General features: G+C 43.5%; 1 pseudogene; it reads right to left on the bottom strand.

Moving 5' to 3' along the window:
• Positions 1 to 7,390: 7,390 nt before the first annotated feature.
• LOC127922557 (complement C3-like) lies at positions 7,391 to 12,165 on the bottom strand (annotated as a pseudogene).
• Positions 12,166 to 12,406: the final 241 nt, after the last annotated feature.

The following is a 12,406-nucleotide window of genomic DNA, read 5'->3' as shown; positions in this document are numbered from 1 at the left end:
TTCACAGTGATTGCCAGCTCTCTGGCTGATGCCACAGTGTTAAGTGATATTTTGAGTTTCGGGGTAAATCCCCCGTGGGGTGCGTTACTTCCCAGTAGAGTTGGGAAACCAGCCAGCTTGATAAGAGTAGTTGGAAGGGTCCACTGTTATTAAGCAAACAAACAGCTCAAAATCTTTGTCAGAGAGATATACAGGTTGGAAATGTACTGGACCTGTGGACCTACTGTGATTTATATTTAACCACTGAAACAAACAACTTAATAATACAAAATGGCGAAAAGTGATATTATTAATCAGCAAATAGACATGGACGTGCTATTATCAAAGCACGAAGCTAACTAACTCCATTAGTTCAGATCTGGTATCAAGACAAGTCAACTTGTCATGCATGATACAGTCAAAACAACAGAAACATCCAAAATGCCAAGGAGAGCTCGGTGCATCTCATAATGAGTCCAGCACACACACACACACACACACACACACACACACACACACACACACACACACACACACACACACACACACACACACACACACACACACACACACACACACACACACACACACACACACACACACACACACACACACACACACACACACACACACACACACACACAGCACACTATAATGATGTATTTCTCAAATAATCTTGTTACCATGGCTTTGCTATGAAAGTGCTTGCAATCAACTAACATTGAACAACTAGCTGAAACAATCCGAAACAATGTACCTATTTACTGAACACCAACTGCCATGTTTGCTTCATTATCTGCACAGTCAGAGTGGTTGCAGAATTTTGTAAGACCTACAGATGCATAGCACAAGACCTATTGAGAAACATCCACCTGGAATACTTATATGGAAAAGTCTGATGTGTGGTGGTTACTCATCAAGGCTACTATAATTAACTACTGTGCCTTCAGAAAGTATTCATACCCCTTGACTTATTCCGCGTTTTGTTGCATTACAAACTGAATTCAAAATGGATTAAAAAATAAATAAATCTCACCCATCTGAACACAATACCCCATAATGACAAGGTGAAAACATTTTTTGCAACTACATGGGGTGTTAGTAACCTGAAACCCATTGTGGAGTTGAGTTGATTTTATTTTTACAGGGTCATGCACATTAATCAACGTTTCAGTAAAAGTGCTGGATTTAGCCAGCCAGCTCATTTCAACCACAGTCCCTGGGCAGGTTATTGTTTCACGAAGCATACCCATTTTAATGTCAGTCTATATTAGTTGGACTCCATGTTTGCCAATGTTACAGCCTTTAGAAGACCCTTTTCAAATCAAGAACCAAACATGTGAATGGCCTATGTTGAGCCTATGTTAGCCCCAGTTCTGTCTTGAGGTGATCTCTCGTTAACCTCTAAAAGTCAAGCCGTTGGGGGGCCTTTACTACTATAGCCCATAGAATCTAATTGAATAACACATTCCTAAATGGCAAAAATAGACAGTAAAATGAATCATAAGGAATAAGGTTTTGAAGTGTCTGTCTCAATGGAAAGATGAGATTCTCACGAACAAGGCGGTGGCCTCTGTTTTGCTCTGCGACAAGTGTCCACGGGACTCATCTGAAGGTGACCGGTACCAGTTAAAATAATGAATGGAAGTATAGAGGGAGTTCTGTGCCTACCCAAAAAATGTGGTTAAATATGTGTAAAGAAATTAAAACCATTTTATATCCTGAGCTTTATAATATATCTGTGAAATTTTATGACCCCTTTAGATATAATCTATTTAAAAATACATTATTTGATTACATATTGAATTTGGCCATTACTACTATAGCCCATTTCTTAAAATTCTAGGGGATACATATTTAACCCCTTTTATTGGGTAGCCACAAAACCATCGTGTTCATGAGAGTCTCAACTTTCCGCCAGAGTGATCATATTAGTTTGTAGGCCAAACTGTTTGGGCCTATAGACATTTTTGTGAGAAGACCGATTTTGGGATGTCTCAGGGTCCGACAAACACCACTCTGGCTCGGCCTCCTTCCACACGCAGATGGGTAAGGCCGCCATAGGTGGATGTGGTGGATTGAGACACATTTCATGCAAATGTCTCTAGTTTAAACTGACAGATTTTGATTTTGATAACTTTATTATGCTGCTTAGATTGAAGCTGGGGTTCATTAATAGACTAAATGTTTTGATGAGTAGTGAATTTCAATGGAATTTAAAATCAAGTTGTCATCAATTTATTTTTACAACATCCTTGCCCACGTGGACATTCTGTAAGAGTAATGTATATGCCAATTATTTGATGGTCCGACGACCGCATTCTGTCCACTATCAATACTTTTTAAACTTTTGGTGCCATCGAGACTGACATAAGAAAGTTATCAATAAGACTAGCTATATTGAGCCTCCCCATGTATATCTCAGCAGGTCAGAGTAGCCTGTTATTGTCCCCAGCACAAGGTGCGCCTGTGTAATGATCATGCTGTTTAAGCGTGTGTAACATTTCTGGGATCTTTTATTTCAGCTCATGAAACATGGGACCAATACTTTACATGTTGCGTATATATTATTGTTCAGTATATAATAAAAAATATTGCATATCGTATTTCATTTCCATAACTAACGGATAATATGTGTAAAAATGTAGGCAGTTCGCGCCAGCTGTGCCACCAGAGACTCTGGGTTCGTCATAACCGGCCGCGACCTGTGGCAGGCCAGGCGCACACACACACACACACACACACACACACACACACACACACACACACACACACACACACACACACACACACACACACACACACACACACACACACACACACACACACACACAGTAAAATACTTTTGTAAGGCCTACAGATGCATAGTACAAGACCTATCGAGAAACATCCACCTGGATATCTTGCATCCTGGGTAGACCCTATCTTTGGGTCAGCCTGTGTTTGATAACGGTCCAAACTGAGATACCTATTCCTGTCAGTGACGAGAAGAACCTAACCACACACACTGTGTCAACGTCACCTTTTCACCCCTGGCACTAGCAGTTCTGTTTAATGTAATAATTAAACAATCCTGGACAGGGACCGTTGGATAGTGATGGGAAAGGGATGGGGTGGATGGGTGGATTATATGGCAAAGTCTGATGCGTGGGTCTATGTTGCTCAGTTCTGTCTTGAGGTGATCTCTCATTAACCTATAAATGTCCAAGCCGTTGAAGGTACTTTACTACTATAGCTCATAGAAACTAATTGAATAACACATTCATAAACGTCAAAAAAGACAGTAAAAAAATCAATCGTAAGGAATAAGGTTTTGAAGTGTCTGTCTCTATGGAAAGATGAGACTTTCACGAACAAGACGGTGGCCTCTATTTTGGTCTGCGACAAGTAACACGGACCTCGGTACCACAGACCTCGGTGAAGTTGATCGGTACCAGTTAAGAAAAATAATGGAAATACAAAGGTGCTTATCCAGAAAATGGGGTTAAATATGTGTAAAGAAATAACAACAATTTGATTTCCTAAGCTTTCTTATATAGCTCTTACATTTCTGGACCCCTTTAGATTGAATTTGGCCATTACTACTATAGCCCATTTCTTAAAATTCTAGGGGATACCTATTTAACCCCTTTTATTGGGCAGGCACAAAACATATTTTTTTAACTGGAACTGCAAGACCATTGTGTTCATGAGAGTCTCATCTTCATGAGAGTCTCATCTTTCCATAGAGTGATCATATTAGTTTGTAGGCCAAACTGTTTGGATGCTACAGACATTTTTGTGAGAAAGACCGATATTTGGGATGTCTCAGGGTCTGACATACACCACTGTAGCTCAGCCACCTTTACCACAGATGGGTAAAGGCAGTCACACGCGTATGTGGTGGATCGAAACGCATTCAATGCAAACATATCTAGCTTAAACTGACAGATTTTGATTTAATTTCTTAATTATGCTACTTAGATTGACGCTGGGGTTCATAAATATACAATTTTTTTGGAGGAATGCATTATGTAACTTAATATGTAAACAAATCCACATAGAAATATGAGTCATAGATCTGTCATTCTCATTGAAAGCAATTCTTATAAGCGGTAGATCTGTTCTATGTGCACTAAATTTTGTTTGAACTTTCGGTTTTGAACACCAGCTTCAAACAGCTGAAAATACAATATTTCTCCCTACCACTGAGAAGTACAGTTCCCGCTCAGCCCAGTCAAAACTGTTCGCTGCTCTGGCTCCCCAATGGTGGAACACACTCCCTCACGACGCCAGGACAGCGGAGTCAATCACCACCTTCCGGAGACACCTGAAACCCCACCTCTTTAAGGAATACCTAGGATAGGATAAAGTAATCCTTCTCACCCCCCTTAAAAGATTTAGATGCACTATTGTAAAGTGGCTGTTCCACTGGATGTCATAAGGTGAATGCACCAATTTGTAAGTCGCTCTGGATAAGAGCGTCTGCTAAATGACTTAAATGTAAATGTAAATTTCTGGATATGGAAAATATATGTAGATGGTGCAATGATTTTCTGCACTATACTTGCTTGTTTTGTCACAAACTCAAATTAGGCAAACTATTACAATTTCAGCAAACAGGAAATGGAGGAGAGATTTCTGCATAGTGCATCTTTAAACCTTCAATATGTGCTAAGATCAATAACACTGATGTTCTCAATTAGTTCCAAAATGTCCTGCTCCTTTAACCATCTTGAGTCAATTTCTGTGGCCCTGTGGGAAACTATTTGGCATACCAAAACAATCCCAATCGAAATCCGTCTTTTAAAGCTAGAGACATCTGTGGTGGAAGGTGGCCGAGCTACAGTGCAGCGGTATTTGTCAGTCCACGAGACATCCCAAAAAAACAAGCCTCACAAGACTCGCCTGAGGGCAGCCCGGTAGCAGTTTTAAAAATCTGGATTGACTGACCTTCATGTCTTAAAGCAATTACGGACTGTTGTTTCTCTTTGATTATTTGAACTGTTCTTGCCATAATATCTTCTGTATACCAACCCTACCTTGTCACAACACAACTGATTGGCTAAAACTCATTAAGAAGTAAGGAAAGTCCACAAATGAACTTTTAAAAATGCATACCTGTTAATTGAAATGCATTCTAGGTGAAGCTGGTTGAGAGAATGCCAAGAGTGTGCAAAGTTGTCATCGAGGCAAAGGGTGGCTAATATGGAACCTCGAAACTAAAATATATTTAGATTTGTTTAACACATTTTTGCTTACTACATGATTCCATATATGTTTTGATGTTTCACTATTATTCTACAATTTAGAAAATAGTAAAAATAAAGACAAACCCTTGAATTGGTAGGTGTGTCCAAACTTTTGACTGGTATTGTATGTTATTTTACTCAAGCTATGACGTTGATACAATGACATTGATTCAAATATACCATTTTCCTATTTAAAACAATTAGTTTAGTTTTGATTAGAATTTGATTAAAATTATTTATTCTCTTTTTAGGCCTCATCAGTAATGAATTTTATCTTGCCTATTGACAATGGTTGGCATGTCCATGCTCAGCCATAATGCAGTTTACAGTAGGCCTAGCCCCTATATCAGTGTGAATGAGATTGAAGCCATGCAATTACTTAGAACAATGTGCAAACTAGTTCAGGTTAGCCTATTTAACAAAGATAGGATAGGTCTATAGTTTATTATTTTGTTTATGTAAGCAATTTAACAAACTATAACGGACTAACATTAGAATTGGAGTTGATTCCATGGAAATACATTAAAAAACTGTAAATACACAACCTCAAGCAACCACATATTTCGCCATGGAGCATGTTCTGATTGGCCAGTGAGGGGCCAAAGCCTCAACACACCGACAACTTGTTAATTCATCAAAACCTAGCCCTTTCGTACCAACTCCATTAAGTGAGCCAATAATTGTGATAGGGAAAATAGCAAAAATATTTTTGACACAACCCTGAACCTGTAGCAATATTACCTGCGCTTAGATTTAACATGGATTTTGGTTTATTAAAATAATAAAGAGTATTACAATGTTGTATCTGTCCATTCTCGGCATTGTGACCAGATTTCCTGGTCTTCCATGGGCAAGTAGCCTAGTGGTTAGAGTGTTGGACAAGGTAAAAAAAAAAAAAATTATTCTGCCCCTGAACAAGGCAGACTGTGAGGATGTTGGGCTATGGATAATGTGGGGTGATTATTGGTATTTCTGCCTTTAATCTTCACTGATTGAGACTGAAATGTCCTTCAAACACTCAGAGCCATCTAGCTGTGTCATCCCCAAGGCTTACATGAAAGGTTCAGCATCAGTGTGTGTGTGTGCACACGTGTGTGTGCGTCTGTGTGTGTGTGATCCCACTACAACTGTTATCTGCTAAAATATTGCATATCTCCCATGATGACATGTCTGTAAAACAAAAAGCTCAATGACGGAGACACACTTCCTCCTGGTAAGGGTCAGTGTCCTTTGTTTCACCCCTAATGTCAAAACCTTGCTCATAATATATTAACCCCTGATTATAAATGATCTTGTTTCTATAAATAAACAAGTTTCCACGTCGGTAAAAGCAGTGCTGAAAGATATATAGTACTCTGACTGACTTGCCATATGGACCAGAATGAGATATTTGGACATTTTGGTGCTCAAATAGTGAACAAAAACAGTTACCATCCCACTCAACTAAAATGTCTCTGTTTTGTTTGGTGTTTAAAACCAATAATCAATTAAATCCCCATAATGACTGGTGAAATGCACACAAAAGAAAGAGAAAATACATTTAATACATTTATTTAATGCATATTACAGCAGGCAGGGTCATTTTAGTGCAAAATAAAGCCATAGCAATGTGACTTTTAATGCATGGTGTACATAATTTACTGTAGTTTCTAACAGAATATATTCCAAGTGGGAAAACTCATCTCCATACACTCTATAGGTTACAATGAGTTATGACAGGGCAGGCAACCTGGATTGCAATGTTACAAAAATGTACATTTAACCAAGCAAGAAGAGAAACTAAACAGGGCTGTCACAGTCTTCCTCCTCTTCATCTGAAGATCAGATCAGAGGACCAATATGCGGCGTGGTATGTGTTCATAGTGAACTTTAATCAAGAGAACACTGAACACTGCAACACTATACAAAAGAGTAACAAAAACAATAAACCAATGAGGACCGTGAAGCTACAAATGAGACCTGTGCTGAACACAAGCCACTAACATAGACAATCACCCACAAACAAACAGTGCAACCCAGGCTACCTAAGTATGATTCTCAATCAGAGACAACTAATGACACCTGCCTCTGATTGAGAACCATACTAGGCCAAACATAGAAATCCCAAATCATAGAAAATCAAACATAGACTGCCCACCCAACTCACGCCCTGACCATACTAAATAAATACAAAACAAAGGAAATAAAAGTTAGAACGTGATAAGGGCAGCCGAAGGTTGTGATCTGGTTGATGAACTCATCAATGCCCAGACAGACTTCTCCGTAGTTTCTGGATGTGCACTCTTGTTGTGAGGGCCAGTACTCTATCCATGTCTGTTCTCCTAGGACACCACCGTAGTGCTGCGGTTGACATCTGGCTCATCTTTCTTCTGCATACTGCAGCTCTCTTCCACACACGTGCACACATCTCCAAGAGACAGTCTGCTCAGAGTACCACCTTCCCTCTGTGGGTGGTAGAACTTCACACAGTTTTTCTGGTTGTAGTATTCATATACAGAGACGGCAGCTGGCTGTAGAACTCCCACTTCCTGTACTCTGTGGATCTTAAAGGATATTCTGTCTTCTAACTTATGAGACACCTTGTCCAGATATAGGATGAGAGATCCTTTTTCAGACAGGACTTTGTTCATCTCAAACTTCTCTATGTAGCGCTCCCTCCCCATGAACAACATTTTCAGATCGTCTGTGTCCACAATAAAGCCGGTCAGCAAGCCGATGTCCAGAATAGACATGGTTGCATCTCTCTCTGAATTACGATACAACACATCAATAGTGAGCATAAATGACTCCTTGGCATCCTCGTGGCTTGTTTTGTCCATCTTTGTGAGGGTGACAGAGAGGTCAAAGCTTTCACAGTCACTGTCCTTTTCCTCTGGCAGGGCATAGTACAGTGTCACCACCGACAAGGTCGCCTCACCATTTCCTGAGGCTTTTACAGTCAAGTCCTTGTCTATGGAGTTGACCATGTTTGTATGTGTGAGGAACTGGTTCTTGTTGTTGATGGACCACCTGGTGACTGATGGTCTGCCGGCCACCTCTAGGTTGATGTTCAAGTCAAAGTATTTCAGGTCCTTCACGTGGCTCCAATACTCAGCCACAGCCTGGAACACCATGATGGTGGACTGTGTGGATCCGTATCCCCCTCCCACCTTCTTCTGCTTGTTGAGCCACCTGACTATGGGGCCGGCCTCTTCGAAGGCCTTCATCTTGACCAGGGCAAGCAGGGCGTACGACGTGGCCTCCAGCGTGTACTGGTGACCACCAGGGATCGGCCAGTGGTCCAGTTGTGGAGAGGCGAACTTCAGAAGGGTCTCCTTGTTGAGTTTTTCAGCATTGGCCAGAGCATAGGAGGTCATAGCTACAGCATAAGGGTTAGTCAGGTGTGGCAGACGCTTCTCGAGGTACGCTACTGCCTTAGCCATACTGCCTGGTAGGCTGTTGACAGAGTGCTCACACATTGAGCTTGCTTCCTGTATGGCGATGAGAACAAAAGCTGTCATGGAGGCGTCATTGTCTGATCCCCTCATGTTACCCGTCATCTCTGCATGAATGACAGGAGCAAACTCATTGAAGATGCCACCTGGCTGTTGTGTGTTCAGGATCAGCCACTTGACAGCAGTACAGAGCACGTTTTCCTGAACACTGATTAATGTACTGGACATGGCAAACACCTTCACCACGTATGCTGTCAGCCAGGTGCTGCTCTGTCTGTGGACCCAGGCAGCGTAGGAGCCATCTTCTTTACGGTAGGCCAGCTCATGTTGGTAACCAATGTTGATGTACTTGATGGCTGTGTTCCGTCTGTCCAGGCCAATATCCTCCCACTTTTTTGTGTTGTCTAGGTAGTGTGTAGCAATGACAGGCAGGGTCATGTAGATCATGTTCTGTTCCCCAGATCCGACTGGCTGAACTATCAGACTGCCCAGAGAGTCTCCACTGATGGCCTGCTCCACCAGCACACTGGCCTGCTCTCCAGCTGTCACACTGATCAGTGTGTAAGCATCAGAGTTTGGCACCTGGTTCTTTGGAACTTCACTGGGTATGTGTGACGTCTGCTCACCACCATGTTTAACCGGGTTCAGGAGTACCTTGGTTTCCTTCTTGACCAGTACTCCCTCAGCCACAACACGCAGATCCCTCTTCACCCCGTCATTGCTGCCAAAGTTTTCACAGATGCCTTGACCTCAATGGAGTGCAAGCCCAGCTTCATAGGGATGATGACATAGGGGACAACCCGGGTGGACATGGCGTCCATGTTCACTTCCTTCCTGTACTTACCCTTCTTGCTTGCCGAGCTGCACACCTCGTCATTCTCCATTAGCTCCACACACACAGCGATGGGGTATTTGCTGTAGTTGTGGAGGATTGCTTTGACCTCCAGCTGTTCATTGCGGATGGCTGAGTAGGGCAGCTTGAGGTCGATGAAAAACTCCTTTAGAACTATCATCTCAAACGGATCTGCCACACAGATACCATGAATTTTAGACAGGCTGATGGCTCTTATTTCCCAGAAGGTGATGGAATCCTTTAGGTAGATGTTCCTTATTACAGATGTGGACTCACAGTGCTTGTTTTGGGCAGGGCATTCAGGAAGATTGGTGTCCTCCCACATCCAGCTCTCGGCGAACAGACTACGAGACACAATGTCTTCAGACCCCATGTACGCATCATCATCATCCTCCTCACTGCGTGAGAGCAGCAGTGCATCCTGTTTGGATTCTATCTTCTTGGAGGCCATCTCAGTGCAGCAGACAAGGAAGGCTTGGGCGCAGACGTCCCCATCTGTGATGTACTGGGCCCGTCTGTCACAGGTATATCCCATGGTGTTGTCCCTCATCCCGTCCACACAACACTCCTTGGCTAGACCATTGTACTTACTGGCCATACTAGTGATGACGTCACTGATGGTCACTGCTCGTCTCCGCCTAGAACTAACAGGACAGCTTGGGTCTGTTCTGATCCCAGTCCCGTTAGCAGTGTTGGTCTCAAATACCAGACCAGCATCGTAGAACACCCCCATATTGTCTGCTCCCCCTCCAACTGTACAGCCTGTATCATGCTTCTCTATGGTGTCCCAGATCTTGGTCTGTGTGAGGCGGTGTTTGCTGTTGAGAACGTTGACTCCCTTGTCTACAGCCACCAGTCCTACTTTAGCTCCCGGGTCTCCAGTGATGGTCAGACTCAAAACCTTACGAGGCTCATAGGTTGCCTTGGGCCTGGTGGATGTCACTTTCAGTGATCCCATGCAGGAGACCTTGATGTCAACCCAGACAGAGTCTGCCACCAGGTCAGCTGCTCCCACATGGTAGTACGCTACGATGCGGAACGACGGAAGCAGCTCCTTGGAGACAGGCACTGACAGTGTCACCAGCGCGTTGCCCTGTCTTTTAATCGGCCTACTTTCACCAGCTGACCTCTACTCAGGAACATGTATGTAATGTCATGGACTTGTTTGGGGGTGGGTCCCAGGTACAGTTCGATCTTAATGGGGTCTCCTATCTTCAGCTCATTAGAGTCAACCCGACATGGAGAAAGTTCCTGGTGGAAGTTCTGTAGGGGAGAGCCTTCATGGTGGCCTCCGCCTGTCTGTTGTGGAGGATCGCCGGGTCCTTGGTCTTCACAGTGATTGCCAGCTCTCTGGCAGATGCCACAGTGTTAAGTGTAACTTTGGCAAAACCATTGGCCCTGGTCACCCCTTTAGCATTATCTGGAGTCACCTCAACCTCCACTCCAATGGCTGGAGAGTTGTCAGGATTTGTAATGTAAACAGAGATGTCAAAGGGCATGCCAGGTTTGAAGTATTTGGGCGTTCTCTTGAAGAGGATGGTGTATGGCGAAGTGACAATCTGGATCCCTCTCTTCTCTGCCTCTACCATTTCACCCCCACCCTCTGTTAACACACTGACTGATACGAAAATGGACTGTTTGACCAGATCATGGATTTTGGGGAAAGTCTGTGTGATGTGTTCCTTTTTCAGACAAGCCACTCCTTTCCCTTCTCTGATCTCTACTCTCTGCAGAGAGGCAGGGAAACTCTTTTTCTCGTTATCTGTTGTGATGACACCAAACACCACATAGCCTGTCCCTGTCACTTCCTTACCGTATAGATACCTGGCAGTGATGTCAACAGTCAGGTCTTTGTCATCAACGTGAAGAATGCTTTAGCTGGGGTCAGACTAACCTCGAAGCTGGGCAGAACATACTCCTTGACCTCAAAGTCAGATGAGAAGGTCTTTTGAGGAGTGCTCTTGAACCTTGTGACTACATGCCATGTCCCGAAACTGACAATTGCAGGGAGATTGAACTGTCAGATTTGACTCCCTTGTCTGGGTTGACGATCTCCCTGAAGATGGTGATGTTCTCAGGAGTCATGATCTCCACAGAGACTGCGATCTCTTTGTCCTTGGCGACCTCCTGGTCCTCAAATATCTCCCTGGTCAGAGGCTCCAAGCCAGGAGTCATAGAGAACACTCTGTAGTGGACGGTGCTGGCCGGAGTGTAAATGGTCTTGTCAGTCTGGATGAAGATGTATCCAGACTGGAAGGAGACCAGGACAACCTTCTCCAGGAGGCAGTCAGGGAACTGGGCCTGCAGGACCACATACTGCTTCTGCTTGGGGTCATCCACAAAGTGGTCCCGCTCTGGGATGACCAGTTGTGTCATAGCCTGGAAGTTGTTTGCTTGATCCAGAACCACTGATTTAGAGGCTAGCTCTTTGCTCTGCGTAGGGTGGTTCTTCACCATGATCTTAACATTCAGGGGACCTCCTGCATGGTCCTGAGACTCCACAAAGATGTTCTCCTTACTGCCCACACGCAGCAGGTTAGGAGCTGACAACACTAGTAGTGCAGCTCCATCAGATAAGGTAGGTAAGGAGAGGGCTACAGCCAGAGCGGCCAGACACAGCAAGTTGCCGACCCACATCTCCCCGCTGATTCTGGGTCTGTAATAGTGTCTTCCCTCTCCAACCCTGTCTTTTATCCTGTCTAGGGTTAGTTCTTTCTGTGGGAGGAGTTTCAGGGTGAATCCCCCTTGGGGTGGGTTACATCCCAGTAGTAGAGTTGGGAAACCAGCCGGCTTGATAAGAGTAGTTGGAAAGTCCACTGTTAAGCAAAACAAACAGCTCAAAATCTGTCAGAGAGATATACAGGTTGGAAATGTACTGGACCTGTGGACCTACTGTGATTTATATTTAA

Source organism: Oncorhynchus keta, unplaced genomic scaffold (assembly GCF_023373465.1).
Source record: "Oncorhynchus keta strain PuntledgeMale-10-30-2019 unplaced genomic scaffold, Oket_V2 Un_contig_26213_pilon_pilon, whole genome shotgun sequence".
Classification (NCBI taxonomy): domain Eukaryota; kingdom Metazoa; phylum Chordata; class Actinopteri; order Salmoniformes; family Salmonidae; genus Oncorhynchus; species Oncorhynchus keta.
This window is presented reverse-complemented; position numbering and strand designations above follow the sequence as displayed.